General features: G+C 44.8%; 1 long non-coding RNA gene across 1 annotated transcript; it reads left to right on the top strand.

Moving 5' to 3' along the window:
• Window positions 1-16816: 16816 nt before the first annotated feature.
• Window positions 16817-20602, top strand: LOC128113262 (uncharacterized). Its single transcript, XR_008219401.1, has 2 exons — window positions 16817-16930; window positions 20085-20602. It is a non-coding gene; the product is annotated as an uncharacterized LOC128113262 (long non-coding RNA).
• The last annotated feature ends 1431 nt before the right edge of the window (window positions 20603-22033 follow it).

The raw sequence follows: 22033 nt of genomic DNA, 5'->3' as shown, positions 1-22033 counted from the left end.
TTCTGGATACCGGGCATGATCTGCTATTTGCAAAGATTGTATCTTGTTTTGTGGATCATCTTTTTACTTTCTTGTTCTAAAACACAAACGTTTTGAATTTTTCACACGAACCTGTTTTTTTATTTGTTGTTTATATTTTATGTGTTATATATAGGAAATCATTGTCTGATTCACAGTCACCTAAATTTGCATATATTTTTCTTCTAGGAGTTTACAATTTTAGCTCTTAAGTTTAGCCTGGTGTTTTTCGTTTTTGTGTTTTTTTTTCAAGCCTATACGCTGTTGTATTCAATTTCATTATTTTGTATGAACAACCTCAATCTTGGACTTTGGAACTGAGGTCAAAAGTGGAGGTCAGAGGGTTCTAAGTATGTATGTCACAATGTGAATTTATGTCCCTTTCAGAGCTCATGGGGTTCGTAGAGTGAGGTCCACTGCAGAAACTGCGATATCCAACCACCGGACTCTGGCTCCTCGGGCAAAGAAGTGAGGAGAACGAGAAAGACTGTGGAGTCTCCGGGAGTAGTCGGGAGTAGTCGGGAGTAGTCGGGAGTACAGTCTTCACGGCCTTTTACTCCCCCACCAAAGTTGGTTCAAGTGACGAGTGTGCCTGGTGTTCCAGGCCCTGGATAATGTACCTGCTAAGGTTGGGACTGGTAAAGAGATAATTGAGGCAAGATGATCACGCAGAAAGGGGGTGGCAGGACCCAGCCGGTCACGCCTCAGGGTGGTAGAGCATGTCTTTGTTTTGGCCATCTCTCTCCCTGCCACGCTTTTAAGAGGGATTGTGGCAAAGGGAACCTCAGCAGCTGGTACACGTGCTGCTGGTATCTAGGATACGGAGCCACAGTGGGTCTCCCAAGTCAGGCATCTGTGCAGTGCGGTGCCCACGGCTTCCTGCAGGGTACACACATGCCCATGGCAAGGTCACACTGCCTGTTTCTTGCAGTTGACTTTGTGTGCCTCAGGAACTTAAGTGCATGGCCACATCAACTGTCTTTGAACTTTGAATGAAGGAGTAAGAAATTTGGGGTGTGGGAGGTTGGAGAGATGGCTCAGCGGTTAAGAGCACCGGTTGCTCTTCCGGAGGGCCTGGGTTCAATTCCCAGCACCCACATAACAGCTCACAACTGTCTGCAACTCTAGTTCCAGGGGCTCCAACACCCTTATGCAGACAAAATACCAGTAAAAATAAATTCTTAAAGAAAGAAAGCAATTGTGGGTTTGCGTGCTAACCGTAGGAAGGGACCCAGCTCATGCTCCAAGCTTTTCCCTCTTACCTTCAGGTAAGATGTCTCTGCTAGGCAGAGAAAACCAGTCTGGCAGCAAAGATTAAATTAAGGGTGTAAAATTGGATTAGGAGGGATACCTTTATCAGCAGCTTGCTGTCTCATCTAGCCTGGGGGTAGTTGCCCTTCAGATGGGGTCAAAGATAACTAGAATAAAGAGGGCAATGAGAAAAATCTCAGGTTTAAAACCCATGTCCAGCTGGGTGGTGGTGGCACACATCTTTAATCCTGGCATTCGGGAGGCAGAGCCAAGTGTATCTCTGTGAGTTCAAGGCCAGCCTGGTCTATAGAGCGAGATCCAGGACAGGCACCAAAACTACACAGAGAAACCCTGTCTCGAAAAAACAAACAAACAAACAAACAAACAAAAAACCCATGTCCACACAAGGTCTCAGGGTATTACAACGTGCACAGCATTTACTTGAAGAGAGTAAGTCAGAAGCCTAATAAGTTTCTGAGAGAATTGTATTGTCAAAGAAATCACATGCCCGGGCTACTGCAGCATTATTCCATACCATTGAGAGTACCCAGTAGGGACATGGTCTCCTGGTGGGACTGAATAATTACCATGGGCCATTGTCTGCTCTGGGTTTCATTTCCTACTCTTCTCCAGCATTTCCCATTCTGACTTTAACATTACATATTCGGAGTGTGTGGGGTGAATGCATGTTTCTCGAAACAGACCTCAGGAAGTTCCATCTTGACTCCTGGCAGGATGCCAAGGCTCCCTGAGACCAGGCTAAGTGGACAGTATCTATTGGAAGGCAGAGGCAGCTGTGGACAGCCCAGAAAGATGGTAGTCCCAGGATTTGTCCTTTTCATCTACTGTAATAAAACTTTCACTCGGTCCATGGCTGCTCAGAAAACAAACCAAATTCTTTCCAGTCTATCTGGCAGCCAGCTTTGGCCCTGTGACAAAGCTCAGGCCAGGCAGCCGGGTTCTGGCCAATGGAATATTAGCAAAAAGTGATGGTGTGGTTTTTATGAATAAGGCAACATGCCCTTCTCTTTCCTTTTTATTCTTTCTGGAATACAGATGTGATGGCTAGAGCTAGAGTGATCTATCTTGCACTACAGTGTGAACTTGGGTAAAACCATGCATTCCAGAAAAGCCAAATAGAAACCCAGGTCCCGGAATCACGGAGTGTTGTCCAACAGAGCCCGGATTATGTGTTTTGACTTTTTTTTAAAAAATAAAGTTTTTTTCCCATTAAAGCTGCTGTAATTAATTATCCAGAATCAAAATGAATCCTGCTATGGTAAAGCTTTTGAGTTGCCACATAACAAATTCATAACTGTACTGCACATTTGTTCACGATGAGTGTGCATGTGGAGAGGTGTGGCATTCTAGGGAGAGCAGAGTTGGAGGAAGTAGCTGAGGTTTGCAAAGGACTGATTTTTCATCCCTGAGAGGGGTTTTGCACCAGATAAGGCTGAAGAGCCCCAGAGAGAATCACTTCTGAATCCAGCAACCTCAGCACCAAGGACAAGCTATGATCTGGGCGCTAACCTCTCAGTTCTGGAAACTGAAGGGTGGAAGACTATGCTTCCCTCTATACCTTGTCTCCATCTACTCAGCTTCTGCAGACCAGCAGGAAATTTACCCAGAACTAAAGAAAAGAAAAGGGTCTGATCCTTCTATGTGATAGTCATTCAGTGAGTATTTATTGAGCCCACTTACTGTGTTCCAGGCACTCCCACAGCAACTGGGATACAGTAGGAAGAACAAGAAAAATGCAGTCAGTCTCTAGTCATCTAGAACTCACATCTGGAGGACGGTTGTCTTGAGTTTCTCTTCCTGTGATAAACACCATGATCAAAAGCAACTTGGAGCCGGGCGGTGGTGGCGCACGCCTTTAATCCCAGCACTCGGGAGGCAGAGCCAGGCGGATCTCTGTGAGTTCGAGGCCAGCCTGGACTACCAAGTGAGTCCCAGGAAAGGCGCAAAGCTACACAGAGAAACCCTGTCTCGAAAAACCAAAAAAAAAAAAAAAAAAAAAAAAAAAAAAGCAACTTGGAGAGGAAAGAGTTTGTTTCTTCTTACTCTTCTTCCACATCCCAGTCCATCACTGAGGGAAGTCAGGGCAGGAACTCAAGCAAGAACCCGGAGGCAAGAACTTAAGCAGAGACCGTGAAGGGACAGTGCTTATTGGCTTATTCCTCAGGCTCAGTTCAGCTACCTTTTCTTATACCTCCCAGGGCCACTTGCTAGGGAGTAGCACTGCCCACAGTGGACTGGGCCCTCCAACATCAATCATCAATGAAGAAAATGTCTACAGACTTGCCTACAGGCAATCTGATGAAGGTGATTCCTCAATGGAGATTCCCTCCTCAAAGATGATTCTAGATTTTGTCAAAATTGGCAAAAAAACAAAAACAAAAACCAAAAAACTATCCAGCACAGCAGGTCAGTGAGGGTCTAAGAGATAGAAGTTGGCAGGGAAATCTTGGCTTTGTCTCTGAAGAGCTCCCAGAATTCTTGGCGAGCTGAAAGAGCTGTATGTCCCCTAAGAGACTCCACATCAGTGCTGAGATGCCTTTCCTTTTCCATCCCGTCATTCCAATGGCTAACAAGTATGTCAACTCCCAGAATAGTGTTCTGTAGCTATCTTGCAAATAAGGAGCACTTTATGTATTACAAGATACAGGAGTACTTTATGATTAGCCAATCAGAATAAAAGAAATGAAGGTCTCATTTCTGGCTTAATGTGATCCTGGTCTCACCCCACACAAGGCAGATCTATGTTTTGTTTTGGGAGTGGCAACAGTGTTGGGCTGGTAGAGAAAGAGATGCTGAGAAGGTATTATTTTAGTTGTCCCAGAAGCAGATGCCATGATGGAATTAGATATGGAGGTGAGAGCAGGAAAATAAAAGGAGCCTGCAAACAGCAGTGCGGAGCTAACACCTATAGAAAGATGGAAGGAAAGAGGGATGCGGGGAGGGAGGAAAGACAGACCCAGACCACACCGAAGTGTCCAGAGAGATCCAAGCAGGACTGTGGGGAATTCTCAAGGCAAGGCCGGGATGTGTCCTTGGACGTGTCCTTGGAAGAGTCCAGCATCTCACAGGAACAAGTCTACCACAGTGCTCTCACCATGGTGGTTTGGTGAGTACATGGACTTAGCATAAGTGTGGTCCCAAGCATCTGAGGCCATCATCCAAATTGCTCCTGTAGCAGACCAGAGTGGGGTATTTTCATGGCTACCACAGTATGTCACCTGAATGACATGAGGAGGTCGCTTGCCTACTTTGAGTTTCTAAGCCCACTGCTGCAAGCTGAGTCCTAGGCTACGTGTTGGCTCGGGGACACAGTCTCCATGTGGCCCCGTAGCAGCAGCTGGGATTACATGTGATGCCTCTCAGAAACTGAACATCTGCATCTTCAGATACCAAGATACAGAAACAGCCTTTAAAAATAGACTATTTTAAAGGAGCAGTTTTATGTTCACAGAAAACTTGACTGGAAAATACAGAATTTCTCAGACACTCTCCACCTCTAGACGCACACAGCCTCCTCCACTGTCAACAGCCCCACCAGAGAGGTACACTTGTTACTGTCAATGAGTCTATTATGACGTGGTATTATCACCCGAAGTCCATCGACCATTAAGGCTCCTTCTCAGTGTCCTCATCCTCTGGGCTTGGATTAATGTGCCTGATGCTATAGTGTCCTACAGAGGAGGTTGACCAACCTGACAGTCCTTCATGTCATCCTCTCAACCTTTCCCCTTCCCCCAAACCCCTGAAAAATACTCATCATTTTACTGTGTCCGTAGCTTTACCTTTTAAAGAGACAATAAACACTTGTTTTTGTTTGTTTGGTTTCATTTTTGTTGACTTTGGCCGGCAACTCATTCCTAGCCTGGGCTGGCCTCGAACTCTCGGTACTCCTGCCTCTGGATCCCTAAGTGTTGAGATTACGAGAGTGTTGTTGTTGGTTTTTACTCATTTGGGAGACCCACGCAGCTCCCAAATAAGTCACACATGGAGGCTTATTCTTATATATGAATGCCCAGCCTTAGCTTGGCTTGTTTCTTGCCAGCTTTTCTTAACTTAAATTATCCCATCTACCTTTTGCCTCTGGACTTTTCCTGTTCTCTTACTTCTGTAAATCTTGCTCTTATTCTGTGGCTTGCTGTATAGCTGGGTAGCTGGGTGGCTGGGTGGCTGGCCTCTGGAATTTTCCTCCTTCTCTGGCTACTTTTTTTCTCCCAGATTTTTCCTTCTATTTATCCTCTCTGCCTGCCAGCCCTGCCTATCCTTTCTCCTACCTTGCTGTTGGCTGTTTAGTTCTTTATTAGACCATCAGGTGTTTTAGACAGGCAAAGTTACACAGTTTCACAGAGTTAAACAAATGCAATATAAACAAAAGTAACACACCTTAAAATAATCTTCTACAACACAGGAGTGTGTCACTATGTCCCCCTCAGTGAATACTTTGTCTTTGATTCTAGCCACATTTCCTCTATTTTGAATGGGCTGGAAATGCCCAACATAATCTGATGCTTCTCTGGTCTTCTCCAGTCACAGATTTAAAGACCATTGTGCCACCAAGCATCCTGTGTGAGAGGGTATTTGCTTGGCTGCACAAAGCAGAGAGTAGCATTTGATCCAATAGCATCAGATTCCAGATTCCACCTTCCTATGTCTCATGGTTGGTAAAGAATGTCTTCTAACTACACTCTCTATGGGTACCAAAAATAGTATTTATGGGGATACCACTTTGACCACATCAAAAATTCTCCAGTCTGCATTTAAAAAGCTTAAGACAGCCTGTGGACCACTCGGAAGCTGTCATTTCCATCGCTTTCCAGGAGAATTCATCAGCATCTGGTTTTTAGCTTTGCTTGGATGCCTTGAGGAAAGAATACTGTCTTCCATCAACTCTGGCTGGCATCAGCCATTTTACAAGCATCTAGACGTTCTTCTAGGTGTGATACACACAAGGAAAACATGAAGCCGGGATGTCAGAGACATGTCCTATATGCACTAGTAGTGACTTTGCATGGATCGTGAATATTTTCTAAAAAAAAAAAAGTACTTCTAAAGCAGTGGTTCTCAACCTTCCTAATGCTGTGACCCTTTAATACAGTTCCCCATGCTGTGGTGACCCCCCCAACCATAAAATTATCTTGGTTGCTCCTTCATAACTGTAATTTTGCCACTGTTATGAATTGTAATGTAAATATCTGATATGCTGGATATCTTATATGCGACCCCCAGAGGGGTCGAGATCCACTGGTTGAGAATCACTGTTCTAAAGGGAAGACACAGGATTGCTTAGATTTAGAAATCATCCATCGTTTAAAATCAATGTTTACCTTTCAGACTACCTATAAATGGCTCAAAAAAATCATTCTGTGTTTAATATTGTGACCAAACAGGTACGGTTTCTATTGACTCGTCCTCTTTAATGAAGGGGAACCATGACAACCAAGCATTCCCACTGAACTGTTCTGTAGCCTGGTGGGCCTTCTGAGCAGCTGAGATTACAGTCCTGTGCCACCAATCCTGGCTGCCTCCCAACGCCAATGCTTTTGTGAAGCTGCTAGCCTAGGTACATGCATTTAATGAAGTGCCAGGCAAAGCCTCACCCTCTCTCATCATGTCTTGCTTTCCTCTGATTTTTTTTCCCTTTTTCTCACCGTGTGAACTTCTGACTTTGAACTCATAGGTGATCCTCCTGCCTCAGCCTCTTCAGGACTAGGATTACAGGCATAAGCCACCACACTCAGTATCTCTCGTGAGAACCTTGGGGGCTAAACTGAGTACTGCAGCGAGTCTCCTCCTTTTATTTGGGCTTTAAAACAAAATGAACCATCCAAGGTGGAAATGAGAACATGTGGGTCAAGAGATGCTCTGGAAAGACCAGAAAGACGTGGAAAGTCTGGGGATAAAATGCCAAGATAACTCAGGAGTTCCACAGATAGCTTCAAACTTCTGTGTCTGGGGCCTGTAGTTGCTGCTGTGGAAGGCTATCACCATGGCCAGGAGCTATGATTAATGCCATCTAGGAAATATGGGGACTCCATATGTGGCCCAATTCACTACCATAGACTTTGTAAAGTCTCAGTCTGATTAATGGGTTACCAAAATACACTCCAGAATATCTTTTAAGTCATGCTTTTTGGCAAAAAGACGTCACAAGATGTAATGTATGAATGCATTAAAGTTGACAACAACGTTGGGTCTGGGGACATAGCTCAGTGACAGAGGGCCTGCCTCACATGAGCCAGACCCTACTAGGTCCAATCCCCAGCACTGCAAACTAAAACCAAACCACCATTACCAGTGGGTGAGCTCACAAAATATGTTAGCTCTGATCAACAACTAAAACGTGGTCAAAAGAAAAGCACCACCAGGAGTGACATGGAGGCCTTACTCTGTGCCTGGTAGTGGTCTGGGTTGAATGTGCATTATTATCTCACGACTCACAGCAGTGGAGGAGCCGAGTACTGGCATTAGCTTCATTTGGCAGGAAGACACTTGACCAAGGCTAGTGAGCAGCAGGAAGTTTGAAGACACAGATTTGCCTCCTTTTAGAACTTTTTTTTTTATCATTAAAGGTTACGCCTTTGCAAGTAAAATGTTTCATCTTATACACAATGGCACAAAATAACACAAAACTCAGGAACTTTTTGAAAGTGAAAAGTGTCTGTTAATCAACCATTGGTATGACATAGGAAACACTGTCACATATTCCCAGCAGGGAATCACCAAGTCTGCTCTCCAGACGTGCTTTTTTTTTTTTTTTTAACTATACTTATTTACATTTATTATTTATTTAGTGTGGTGGTGAGGCACATGTGTACTAGGGGAGGCATGCAGACGACCACTTGTAAGAGTTTTCCAAGCCACCTTGCAGAGAGATGAGGCAATCCAAAAGCTGCATGTTGGGTGATGTTCTGAAACTCTGAACATAGATTGCTCTAAAACCACTGCCTTGCTTCATATACCTCAGCTGTCAGCCTTGTATTAACTTAAGTCCGCAGTTATTTGTAGAATTCTGATTTTGTATTATCTTGTTCAGAAAGGCCCACCCCCTCTCATCTCGGCACATCTCTTATTTGGGGAAAGGGTCTGGGAATGATAACACGGTATAAAATAATCTGACCCCTTTTGCTAAAGCTCCTCTTCCCAGTCTTGGTAGTAGCATGGAGCCCCCACAGGATTTCACTGTGGTTATTGAGATACAGAGGAAATCTCCTGGGTTGGGGGGCTTCAGGAAAGACTTCCTTTTCAGATAAAGGAACACAGAAGCCTGCTTGCTGGGGCGTACCTTCTCGCCCTTCTCTTTGTTTTTTCTGCACGTGTGTTGGCAGAAGTACCTCCAACCGGGACCACCAGGCAATGTGACCAGATGCTTGAGCAGAAAGCTGGGAAGGCAGAGCCCCTGGTATAGTCTCTAGGCCGCTGAATCAAGCCTGCCACTGAGAATTAAAGCATGCTTAGAGTTAGTTATTTAAACCACTGCTAATCACATTTTCTTCATCTATATCTCGATATTAAAGGCTGCCCTAACTCTTATATGTCATAAATACATGTTAAATGTATAGCTTAGGCTACCCGATGGACATACTTCAATTCGGTTGTCCTGGTCACTACCAAGGTTAGGCTGAGCTAGAAGAAAGCTTGCCTAGATTGTACAAAGCCCTGAGTTTGAGCCTCCTAATACTGCATGATCTAGACAAGGTGGCCTATACATGTAATCCCAGCACATGGGAGGGAGACAAAGGAGAATCAGGAGTTCAAGGTCATACTCAGCTAGAAAGCCAGGCTGAACTACTGGAGAATGCCTCCACCTGTTAAAAAAAAAAAAATGACTAAGATTTACACATTCTCCAATTGATGTTTGTTTGTTTTTGTTTTTCTTCACATTCCTGGGTAGAACAGGCCATTCCTAAATATACTTCTACTGCTTATACAAGATTAAAATGCTTTAGAACGAACCCTCTCTGACATTGAGCTCTCTGCCCAGGATCACGGGCAAACATCTTCAAGCTCCTGAGTTGGAAAAGGCTGACCAGACCAGCTCCTATCTTTCCACGTTGCGTCCCAGGCTTCGGTCCGTCCCAGGCTTCGGTCCCCATGGAGACGGCTCAGAACCCTCCCCACCCCCACCCACCCCCCACCCCCGTGAGCCGGCAGATCACACAGAGATCTGCTCTGAGGCAGTCATTTGTCAGGGTGCTCATTAAAGGAACCCAAATATGCTCTGAATACACTTCCCGAAGGCTTCTCCTGAAGAGTAAACGTGAAGCAACCGCAGTCACAATGCCTGAGATCGCTCAACAGTTGGTTTAATTAAAGCTGCCAGGCGCACTATGGCTGGTGCGCCAGGCCCAGAACTGCGGGGGCTCAGATGGGAAACGGATGGGTGGTGCACCTTGGATGACGAAAGGATGAGGACACACGTGGCTTCGTTCACCCCTGGGAGGGCCTCCTGAGAGTCCCCAGTGACGGCAGATTGGAGGCTAATGTATTGGAGCTAAATGACACAGCACTGACTTACACTTGAGCGTTCTCAGAAAACCCCTGAGCAAACGGCCGCCCCTCCCTGTCTCCTAGTGTAGGGATGGCATCGTCTTTTCTTTTCTGTTGTGAGTTTTCAGGCATAAGAACTCCATTGCGGGCTGTCTGAAGGAGACAGAAACAGAACGGAGGATTGTAATGAAAACACTCATCCCAGATGGGCATGAAGGTTCATGCCTCTTATCCCACAATTGAAACGACAGGAAGACGTTGAGTTCCAGGTTAGCCTGGGCTACATAGTGAGTTGGATTCAATAAGTAGTAAGACAGTGCCTTGAAAAACAGGAAATAATAAATCTCCCTGTTATAGGTCCTAGTAGGTGAGCAGACATTCCCATCTCATGTCTACTTAATGAGCTCAAAGGGCTGATTGTCTAGGAAGCAGCTAACAGAGTCTACTCATAGTACACACACACACACACACACACACACACACACACACACACACACACACTCACTCACACACTTTCCCTCTGTGTTTGTACAGAATTATTTCTTAGTACTGCATATATTTCCCCCAAGTGGCCTGCCAGCATCGCTAACAGGAGAAGGGTTACAGCAACACCACATGCATCTCTAGTCATGTTATACTTAAAGTGGAGCAGGGATAACAAAATTCTTCCTGCTGAGAAGAAAACACTCATGTCCTTTGAGCAATGGCTGACATATACTATGGGTGTTTAACCCTGAAAAGTCTTAGAGGGCCACACACCTTTGGCATCTTCAAGTCTAAAAGGGGCTGCTGTGTGTGCGTGTGTGTGCAAATTGGTGTATGAAGGTCAGAGGATAGCCTTGGGTGCCAATTGTCACCTCCCACCTGGTTGGAGACTGGGTCTCTTGGTTGTCATCTGCTGCATATGCCTGACTAGCCGGCCCAGTAGCTTCCAGAGATTGTCCTGTGTCTACCTCTAGGATGACAGATGCTTCTGTCACATGTCAGGCTTTAGCACTGGTTCTGGGGGTTCCAGCTCAGGTCCTCTTGTTGGCATAGCAAACACTTTTAGCCACCGAGCCGTTTCCCCGAGGCTATCGTGTTAAAGACAGCTTTGCCATATTCTGTCTAGATAGGAATAAGAACAAGGTGAAAGACTGTAAGAGATTTCTTTTTTCCGATTGATTCGTCTGTGTGGCTCTTGAGAATCCTTGGATTATTCAAAGGAGCGCTGATACTGTTGGTTTGAAAATTTAGGAGTTATGTCCTAAGGGGGAAGATTTTCCTCTATGCGATAGGTTCTGTGTGTGAGGTCTGAGAATTATTACTAAAGCAGATAAACAGAAAAAACAAACAAACAAAAAACTTGTGTGTGAATATTTTTACATGTTCATGGAGGTCTTCTCATAGAAGAAATGAAGACTCCAGGGAGCAGATGGAACTTATGTGGTATAACACACAAGAATGAATTCAGGAGATTGACAAGATGAAGCAAAAAGGATGTGGTGTGGGCCAGTGAGTTAGGGAAAGTGACTAGAAAACAGATGTGGAGTCAGTGTTGACTCCCTATATCCGGGGATAAGAGCATCCTCCTCTTCGAGGTACAGGGAGGACATCTTTTTCATGAGAGACTTTTGCCCTTTACTTACAGAGGCAGAGGTCAAAAGAGCCCTTCAAGTAAGTGCTGTGTCTTGACTGCCTTCACTTCAAAATAACTAATATTCCAAAGTGCCAGCAGTACATAACAACCCTCTCCAGCGCAATCAGGCTGTATTTTTACGTTAGCCCACCCCAGATTGCAAGAACTTCACCTAGATTTTACAAGCTGCAAAAACTGAACTCTGCCCACAAGACCAACCCTTTCTTTAATGCGCTGTGGAGCAAAGGGGATAGGTGATGTCAATGACCTTGTTTTGTCTGAGGCTCAGCTGCAGTTCTTGATGCAGATACTTAGATTAGAAACAGGAGGCTCAGTGTCGTGCTGAAAAGAAGCTAAATATTACTTAAATTGTTATTTTGCCACTTTCATTTGGGGAATGCATTTGTTTAAAAATCAGTGAGTTTCTAGGCCACTTTGGGGTAGCTGATGAAAAATAACATCTTTCTAAAGACAGGCCCAGAAGATGGGTATAGTAGTGTACACTTGTAATCCTAGTACTCCGGAGGCTGAGGCAGGAGGATAATGAATTTCAGGTCAACCTGGGCTACACTGCAAGTTCTCATGGTTGGCAAGAATAAAATAAAATAAAAAAGACAGTATGGTATTTGAATAAGAATGGACTCTCATAGGCTCATACATTTGAATGCTTGGTTTCTAGTTAGTGGAACTATTTGGGAAGGATTAGAAAATGTGGCCTTGTTGGAGGAGGTGTGTGCTACTGGGGGTGGATTTAAGATGTCAAAAGCCTACACCAAGGCCAGTCTCTCTCTCTCTCTCTCTCTCTCTCTCTCTCTCTCTCTCTCTCTCTCTCTCTCTCTCTCCTCCTGCCTACAACTTGTTGATCAGATGTAAGCTCTCCCAGCGCCATGCTCACCCGCCTACTGCCGTGTTCTTGCCATGATGATCATAGACTAACCCCCCTGGAACTGTAAGCAAGCTCCCAATTAAATGATTTCTTCTATAAGTTGCCTTGGTCATGGCGTTTCATCACTATTTATAGAACAGTAACTAAGTCAGACAGGCTTAGAATTTCTAACCAACCCCATCAACTTTTCTTTATCTGGAAGCAGGGTTGTTTCATACCTGGTTACTAGGCCACCATTCACAGGTTCGGCCAAAACAATAGGTGTGGATTACCCCAAGTGGAAAGCCATGGGCATGCCCACTGTTAACATACTGTCTTACATCTCAAATCATCTCTGCCCTAAGGCAGCTTATAAACCTTTAGCTGGTCCCGCACTGTCAAAAATGGTATAGAAGCAGCAAGTCCGATACTGGTTGGTTTGTGTCAAAGGTGACTCTGTCTCTGAAATTGGGAAATCTTTCTGCTGATGGTATTAAAAATCACTGGCCTTCCCAAGATAGTATCATGTCCTTCATGACTTTCTATCTCCAGCCCCACTCCATCCCTCAGCAGCAGCTTGGACTTCCCTCATTTCCTCTGCCATGGGGGGGGGAAACATGGCGACCTTGCTCATCTTACCTGGGTTCTGCCATCTTTGGTCCACTTGTGACTCCTGGCCTGGGTAAATGTTATTTATGTTTGCACCATTTCCTAACAGGAGGGGTTTGCTGGAAATAACAGTGTTATTCCAAAGCAATTAGCTGGAGGTAATAGAAATAAAACAAACCAGGAAATAAAAAAAAAAACTGGGAGAAGCCACTATGCAAATGTGAGGCTATTCGTGGCAATTCAAAACCATCTGCCTTGAAGAAAATGTCAGCTGAGGGGATGTGAAACTTTTCTGCTAGCTTGAGTTATTATGGCTCTTTGCTGTTGATCTCAGGACTGTACGGGTCCTGGTATTTCCCAGCGCTCCCTCACCAGAAGTCACTCTGTCCTCCGCGCCACTGCTCGGCAGTCTTCACTCTGGAAACTCGGGAGCCCCAACATCCACCATGGTTCCAACCCCCTCTGAACTTGGAGGAGTGATGGAGTGCTCACAATTAGAGGAGAGACAGTACTCCTACAGGGATAGTGGGTGATGGGAGAGGCGACGCCTCTTCTCTGGCCTTTGTGCCCTCAGGAGACTGCAAGTCTCTAGCTGTTCCTCCAGTTAGTAATATCTAATGCAACTGTGGCTGCCCGGAAATAAAAATAAAGCAAAACATACACAAAACTGCGTATATAGAGGTGATAGTCCTTGAAAATACATAATGACAATACAGCCACTTAGTAATCTCTTTTTATTAAAAGTTTTATTAAGGTGTAATTTTCATACTACACAATCACCTGTTTCAAACACAGAATTTGGGCATGGGAAAATGGCTCAGATGGTAAGAACCCTTGCTCAGCATGAGGGCTCTGCACTGAATCCTTAGTGCCCATGAAAAGCCAGAATGGTTGTCTGTGTTTGTAACCCGGACACTGTGGGGCAGATACGGGTGGATCTCAAGAACTCATTAGCAAGCCAACCTCACCACAATGGTGATATTTCAGTTCAGTGAGAAAGCCTGTCTTAAGACGATAAAGTAGACAGCAACAAAGAAAGATATTCAATGTCCTAGTTTGGGCTCCATATGTACGTGCACGGGTACAGGTACCTGCATACTCAAGCCCATTCACCACATATACATAACACACACACACACACACACACACACACACACACACACACACACACACAGCTCCTCATGGAATAAAATGAAAATTTGATACATTACCAGGAGCAGGGTCGGAGGGTAAGCCTGGAGCTTATATGTGTTGGTATTGTGTTCCCCAAAATATTGTGTACCCTAATAAATTTACCTGGGGTCAGAGAACAGAACAGCCACTAGATACAGAGGCTAGAAAATGGTGGTACTCATGCCTTTAATCCTAGCATTCCAGAGGCAGAAATCTGTCTGGATCTCTGTGAGTTCAAGGCCACATTGGAAACAGTCAGGCATGGTGACACACGTCTTTTATCCCAGGCAGTGATGGCGGAAAGCAGAAAGGTATATAAGGTGTGAAGATCAGAAACTAGAAGCTTTTGGCTGGTTAAGCTTTCAAGCTTTTGAGAAGCAGTTCAGCTGAGATTCATTCCAGATGAGGACTCAGAGGCTTCCAGTTGAGGAAACAGGATCAGCTGAAGAATTGGCAATGTGAGGTAGCTGTGGCTTATTCTGCTTCTCTGAACTTCCAGCGTTCACCCCAATACCCGACTCCAGGTTTGTTCTTATTAATAAGACCTGTTAAGATTCATGTTACACTTATATGTGGGGACACCGATGGGAACCAGTCTGGAAGGCACGTAAGAGCTTCAAGAAGGGGCCTGCAGGATAGGTTAAGACTCTTAGATTTGCCATTTTGTTTTATTTTTTGTTGATGCTGAGTGAATCTGACACCTCAGATTTCCTATTTAAAAATAATGCTTGGGGGTTTCATGGGACTGGAAATAAAGATGGTGGAACGGAGCAGCATGCCTGTCAGAGAGAAGCAGAACTAGAGCTGCAGCCACAGGTATGGGATCGTGGCTGCTGCAGACAAAGGAGCATGTGGTTGAGGCATAGGACTATGTTTTCAGTCTGCCAGGAGGCTGGGGCCACCTGTAGCCAGAAGTTTCTCTGGTCCCTCCCACCCGTGGGCCACAGCCACTTATAAAATAATCACCCAGAGGCTTAATATTGATTACAAACGGTATGGCCTATGGCTCAAGCTTCTTGCTAGCTAGTTCTTATAACTTAGCTCAACCCATTTCTATTAATCTATGTATCACCACCTGTTCCGTGGCTTTACCTGTGTCCCATTACATATTGTTCCTAGGATGGCGGGGCTGGTGCCTCCCCCACTCTGCCCTTCTTCTCTCTCTATCTCTGCTTGGATTTCCTACCTGCCTCCAAGCTGCCTTGCCAGAGGCCAACACTGCTTTATTTATCAGCCAGTGGGAGCAACGCATACATTCACAGCGTACATTCCACAGCAGCCACCATCAGGCCCACGTCACCCTGTTGTTACCCCTTGACCCATGCTGCCAATTGGCCCACTGTTCGGCACTGCCCTTGGGCTGCAAGAACAATGGTCATGCTCAGGGAGCCAGTGGTGTACAGCAGCCTGGAGCTCAAGCTGGTTCTATCCCTGAATACACTGCCGGACAGAATGATCCCCTGACTCTGAGCAACAACAGGATATCTGAGATGAAAAATGGTTCATGTTCTGTATTAAGCCTCCTCCAAAGATCTCCATGGTCTGTGCTGGTGCCAGAGGCCATGCTGACGTCCATGATCAGGGCTCGCAGGAGACCTTGTTGATGTCTGTGGTCTGTGCTTCTGAAGGAGTCTATGTTGATGTCCATGTCCATGGTCCACGCTGCCAATGGAAACCATGTGGAAGTCCATGATCCATGCTACCACTGACTGCTGTGGGTGAGAAAGCTTCTTTTGAGGTGTTATAGATAACTGCAGACCCATAATTGAGAATGAGAGACATTGAAGTCTTCTGTGAAAACCTCTCCCTCCCACCCACAAAAAGAAACAGTCCAGACAGGACGCTATTGAAGAGAATTCTTAAAAACTATGATAAAGATGCTGAAGTGTAGCTCTTCATTGTTGATGGCATCTGGTGAGGGGTGACGGGGGTGAAGAAGGACTCAGTAATCTTTAAGGGGATGACCACTAGAAATTTGACTATGCTTCAATGAGTATACAGGCAACCCAGATTGGACCTGGTGTATTTTTTTTTCTTTCTATTTTTGGGGAGGTTGCAAGAGTGGGAGATTGTACCTGGGAGAAATGGGAAGTGATAGTGATCAGAATGCATTGTATGAAATTCCTAAATAATTAGTAAAAATATTATGTTGGGCAAAAATACCTCAACTATACAATTTGATGATTCTTAGTCGGGTTTTATAGTTACACAGCTATCATGACATGATTATACCTCAGTTCCATCATCCTTACAAGAAATGCCATATTCGTTTACAGTTTCACCACATTCTCACCTGCAGCAATCTTTAGTCCACTTGCTGTGTAGCCATACGCACTCCAGACATTTCCTATCATGGAATCATATAACGTAATTCTCTAGCTGTGATGTCTTCTACACATGTGCTGGAGAGGTGCCACTACTACATTCCTTGTTACGGTCACACCATGTTTATTCCAGTGTTTGGCAGTCCACATTTACTTATCCATTCGTCAGCTGATGGACATGTAGGCTGTTCCACATTTTAGTTATTGTGAATGATGCTGCTGTGAAAACTTGCAGACAGCGATTTTAATTCCAAGTCTTCATCAGAAACTGCACCCATCACTTCTGACACCTTTATCAAGTCTGTCTGACACTTTCTTATAAAGATCTTGAATCTCCCACCGAGTCCCACTATTTGACCAGATTTCTTTCTCAGTATTTTTGTGCAATGATTTCCTTTCTCATTCTTTTGCGACAGAACCAATCTGCCTGTTCACTCGTCATAACACCTAACAAAATCTACTATGTCCCTGAGCGGAGTGTCAGACTTCAGAGGTCTCCTGCTTATCAGAGCATTGCCATCAGTCAACAGAGTGCAAAGACCTGTTTCCAGGATGTGGAGACGCAAAGTAATGACCTCATTCTTGGTGGTTTTTGGGTATAAATATCAGAATACAGATAGGGATAGCCATTAAATAAAAACAGCCAGATCTTCTCTGTTTTGTAGATAAGTAGGCAGCTTGGACTTACTCAGAAATGATGGTTGGGGGCAGGAGATTCAATCCTAGGTTTTGTTTTATTAATTAATTAATTTATTATTATTACTGGTGATGATGATAGTGAAGGTCAAACCCAGGGCTTTGCACATATGAGGGAAACACTCTACCATGGAGCTGCTTCCCTCTGCTCTACAAGATTTTGTTTTATTTAATTTTATAAATGTCTGTATGCTGCTCAGGCTGGCTGCTATGCTCCGCTGGCCCGCCCACCTCAGCCTCTCATGTGAGGGGTCTGCAGGTGTATGCCACAGGGCCTGGCTTTCAATGCTGCTGTAGAAAAGGAAAATGTTATCCATTTAAACCTGAAATTCCCTTAGGAGCATTTCTGTAAAAAGTGTAGATACTTTCTCGTTTATTTAGACCACACATGACAGTGCACATTCCTGTCCTGTGTTTCCTCCAGTGAAAGGTCAAATTTCTGTATTTTCTTTTCTTTTCTTTTTTTCTTTCGTTCTTTCTTTCTTTCTTTCTTTCTTTCTTTCTTTTTTTTTTTTTTTTGGCTTTTCGAGACAGGGTTTTTCTGTGTAGCTTTGCGCCCATGCTGGCCTCGAACTCACAGAGATCCGCCTGGCTCTGCTTTCCGAGTGCTGGGATTAAAGGCGTGCGCCACCACCGCCTGGTTAGTTTCTGTATTTTCTTTTTCTTTTTTTTTTTTTTTTTTTTTTTTTTTTTTTTTTTTTTTTTTTTTTTTTTTTTTTTGGTTTTTCGAGACAGGGTTTCTCCGTGTAGCTTTGCGCCTTTCCTGGAACTCACTTGGTAGTCCAGGCTGGCCTCGAACTCACAGAGATCCGCCTGGCTCTACTTTCCGAGTGCTGGGATTAAAGGCATGCGCCACCACCGCCTGGCTAGTTTCTGTATTTTCTAATGAAGACCTAGCAGGTAACCTCTGGCTGGCAAACAACACGACTTTGACACTTCAGGAGATTGGACACAACAGCTAAAGCAAAGGGTGATTTTTAGCGCATACTTCAACAACTGTACACACGAAACGCACCAAAGCTTTGTAATTCCTCAAACTAAGCGCAATCACAAGTAATTTTCCATGGAAGAATTCCTTAAAGTCCTCTAAACCGAGCAATCAGTTTTGTCTACCGTCTCAGGGATAAAACTGCAAGGCTCCTCGGCTGTGAGAAAGGAAGGGCTGGACGCACAGACACAACTCTGGAAGTTGAGGAAAAGCCTGTGTGTAAGCTCTAAGCTCGAGCCTATCCGGGATATTTTCTCTGGATCATTCCCACTCCCTGTAGATTTCCACTGCCTGTAGAGTCAGTGGACATGTTCCAGAAGACATTTTTTTTTTCCAGTAACTTGCCAGAGCCCAGTTCCTCCTCTTTAAAAGGACGAGGTGTCCACAAGTCTCTTAGGTCCTTAATTAGCTCCTTCAAGGGATGAGGTTGGACATTAACAGAGTGAGTTGCTCCTTTCCAGAGCTGATACAGGGAAAGAGTGAAGTCTAATTTTTCTATATAGTCTCACCTTGCCATCCACCCTTTGTGCCCAGAGAGATCCACACCCGGCTCCTCATCTGTGATCAAACAATGGCTTACCAGAAGAATTTAATCTCTCTCAGTCACAACCTACAGACTGTAGAATCCTCTAGTCTGGAGTCTGAATATCTGTTACTGAAACAGAGCATCATGATTGTGCAAAGAAGAGTCCAACTCTGTCTCTTAACGAGTTTTTCTCAGTGATGCTCCCAATGTCTGGACCCATCTTTGGACCTGAATCCCTCTTTAGGGGTCCTCTGTGGTATATGTTGGTTAAAATCTACTTCTGTATGTCACAGACATGCTTGGGGTGCTTTGTCTCAATCTGAGTTGACAGACACAATTCAGTCCCAAATGTGAAGCTGCCTGGGTGCACAACCATTTTGTAGTTGAGTCTCAGGGCCCCATGTGTGGAGTAGCTTAAAGGACAGAAAGTCTTTTTCCTTGTGATGGTGGGAATGACGATGTTCCCTTCTAAGAAATCCTTATAATTTGTCAAATTATATTTCCCACATCTTCTCTCATTTTTCCCTCATCACACCATTGTTTAGAATGGGGTCTTTCTAGAGTAATTGGTCTGGACAGTATAAGAACAAACAATTTTCTTTAAAAAAAAAAAAGGGTTCTATTTACCAAAATATTTGTCCACTTACATTTTTTAAATTTTTATTCATTTATTTTTTTTATTGTGTATGTGTGCATGATGTGTACCTGGGGGCACGCATGCCACAACACATGTGTGGAGGTCAGGGGACAGCTCTCAGAAGTGAGTTCTTTCCTTTCACGGGCCTTCTGACCATAAGAGCTTAGAGTCATGTAACAAGAGTAGATGGGTCAAATATTTCAAAGTTTTGTTTGACCGAGCTATTCAGCCTCCTTTAAAAAACTGGCCTTTTGTGAGTATGCCTCAAAAGCTTAGAGTTCAGAAACAGACTGCAGTATAGACCATGTCATAATTGGAGCTGCCTTTTTAGTAAAATTGGATCTGTGTACGATTAGTCTTGTTGCTATGTCAAAATTCCTGCCGAGAAGCTATTTAAGGAAAGAAAGGTTTGCTATGGCTTACAGTTCGGCGGGATACATTCCATCATGGCCGGGAAGGCATGCAGTGGGAGCAGGAGGTCAGGTGGACGACACATTGCAATCATGAGCAGAAAATGATCTGGAGATGGGGCCAAGCCCTCAAACCTCAAGGCCTACCCACCAAGGTCCCAGTTCTTCAAGTAAAGCTCCATCGGCTAAAGGTTCCACAACCTTCCAAAACATCACCACCGGCTGAGGACCAAGTGTTCAAACACATGAGTCTGTGCTAGACATTTTACATGCAGACCACAACAGTCTGCTATAAAGGGGGAGTGCCTTCCCCAAAGCCCATGTGGGAACCAAGGTGATGACATTTGAAGATGGGGACCTTGGGAGGTAACTGTCTGGTGAGAGTAGAACTCTCTGAGTAGGGTTAGTGCCTCTGTGAAGAAGAGCCATTGGAGAGCTTACCCTCTCTCTCTGCTCTCTGTCAGGTGGGGACACAATGAGAATATGGCCACCTGCAAACCAGGATGTAGGCCCTCACCAAACACCGGCCAGTGACATGCTGAGCCTGAGTCCCCAAGATTCCAGAACCATGAGAAAGGAGTGACTGCTGTTTCAGTACATGGTGTTCTGTTGAAGAACCCCGAGCTAAGGCAGGGAGTGGTGGGGCTGCTCAATTTCCCATGGGTAGTGTGGGGTTAATTGTGGGAATAGCCGAATCTCAAGCAGCCTCTACTTGAGATGCTTAGGAGAGGGTGGCGTGAGCTCAGGAAGCATGCCAAGAGGAGCTGGGACTAGCAAAGGTATAAATGCTTCCACAAACCTGGTGGAGCTCAGGCGGCCCAAGCTCAGGCATGAACAATCAACACATCAATTCTTCGTTGTTCTTCAGGAAACTTATTGCATTTTGCCCAGGTTTCATTGATTGTGCGGTTCCGGTTCCTTTAGGAAGTTTCACAATTTACCAAAGTCCTTGTTAAATAAACTACAGTCTCGACAAAAACTCTTCATGGAGTCAGTTCTTCCTAACCGCTCCCCGATCAGACACGGGTATATGAACCGTTTTAATCTCACCAGTGTTTTGTTACTCACTGCATAGATTTGCTTTCGGGAAGACACAAGAGGTCATGCATTTATCTGATTTCAAAAATTCTGGGAAAGATTTACTTCTGATCTAGGGAGTTTGACCATTCCCCGACTTAACCATGCTTCAGAAAAGGAGCTGTGTGGATTCGTCTTGTAAAGTACTTGCTTAGCTTACAGACTATGGGAAGTCAATGGTTAGCTGAAAATCTAAATGACGTAAGGTATTTTTCTCTCGACTTATTAGACAAAGGTCTAGTTGAGTTTTACCATCTGGTCAACCATCCCTAAGCTAAGAGTAAGCTTTAATGACAGCAAGGTCGTGGGACAGCATCATGTACCTGGCAGTCACTTCTAGGGAAGGTTGTGAAAGCTCCCCAGTTAAAATGTTCTAAATTGATTTAGTGTGTGTGTGTGTGGGGGGGGGCACACTTGTGCCATGGCTTGCTTGCACGTGGACATCCGAGGACAACTTGAGGGTGTTGGTTCTCTACTTCCTCCGTGTGAGTCCCAGGGATTGAACTCGGGTCATCAGGCTTGGTGACAACCACTTTTTTTTTTAATCACTGAGCCATCTCACTGGCCCCATGCATTGTGTCTTTTGGGGTCATCGTGGGCCATACTTCAAGAAAAGAAAATCGCTTGCTGCTCTGTCTCCCAGCGGTCTGTGAGAGACTCAGCCTCTCCTTTCCCTTCAGCCTTTGCTCCCTGGAGTCTCATGGGATGTGTCTCTGGGCTAGTGAAGGTCAGGGGTCCAGGTTTGCTGAGCAGAGACCAGAGACTGTTTATTTTGCCTAAAGAAAATCCCCCCCACACCCACTTCTCTGTGTGTGTGTGTGTGTGTGTGTGTGTGTGTGTGTGTTCATTCATTCCAAGCATCCTTTTTAGGATGAGCACTTGGCTCATTGTTTTCCCAAGAGAAGTGACTAAAGAAAACAGGCTCATCTTGTTTTGTTAATTTGAGACAGAGTCTCACTATATAGCCCAGGCTGGCCTCAAACTTGCTATTAGCATACGCTAGCCTTGATCTCACAATGCTCCTGCCTCATCATCTACTGTGCTGGAATTACACACGATGTGGTGCCTGCCGCCCACTGGACTTGGAAGCAGGTTCATCTCAAAGCAAGAGTGATTTAGATGAACTATTAGGCAGAGCTTTACCCTGCAAGATTCTGGCCTCCCTCCTGCCTGAGGTGACATTTTCTGTTGCCTGCAGGTGGGAAGATGAACTGTTCCCCGATTCTGTCGGCTTCTGGCATACAGCCCTGTAATTTCTTTCTGGATATGGTTTCTATTTTTAGAGCAGCAGAAAGATTTGATTTCAAAGACAGATAGGAGAGCTGTACATGGGTGA

The sequence above is a fragment of the Peromyscus californicus genome, unplaced genomic scaffold (genome assembly GCF_007827085.1).
Source record: "Peromyscus californicus insignis strain IS unplaced genomic scaffold, ASM782708v3 Scaffold_18__1_contigs__length_77618521, whole genome shotgun sequence".
Classification (NCBI taxonomy): Eukaryota; Metazoa; Chordata; class Mammalia; order Rodentia; family Cricetidae; genus Peromyscus; species Peromyscus californicus.
The sequence above is the reverse complement of the archived record's forward strand: the minus strand, read 5'-3'. Positions and strand labels throughout refer to the sequence as shown.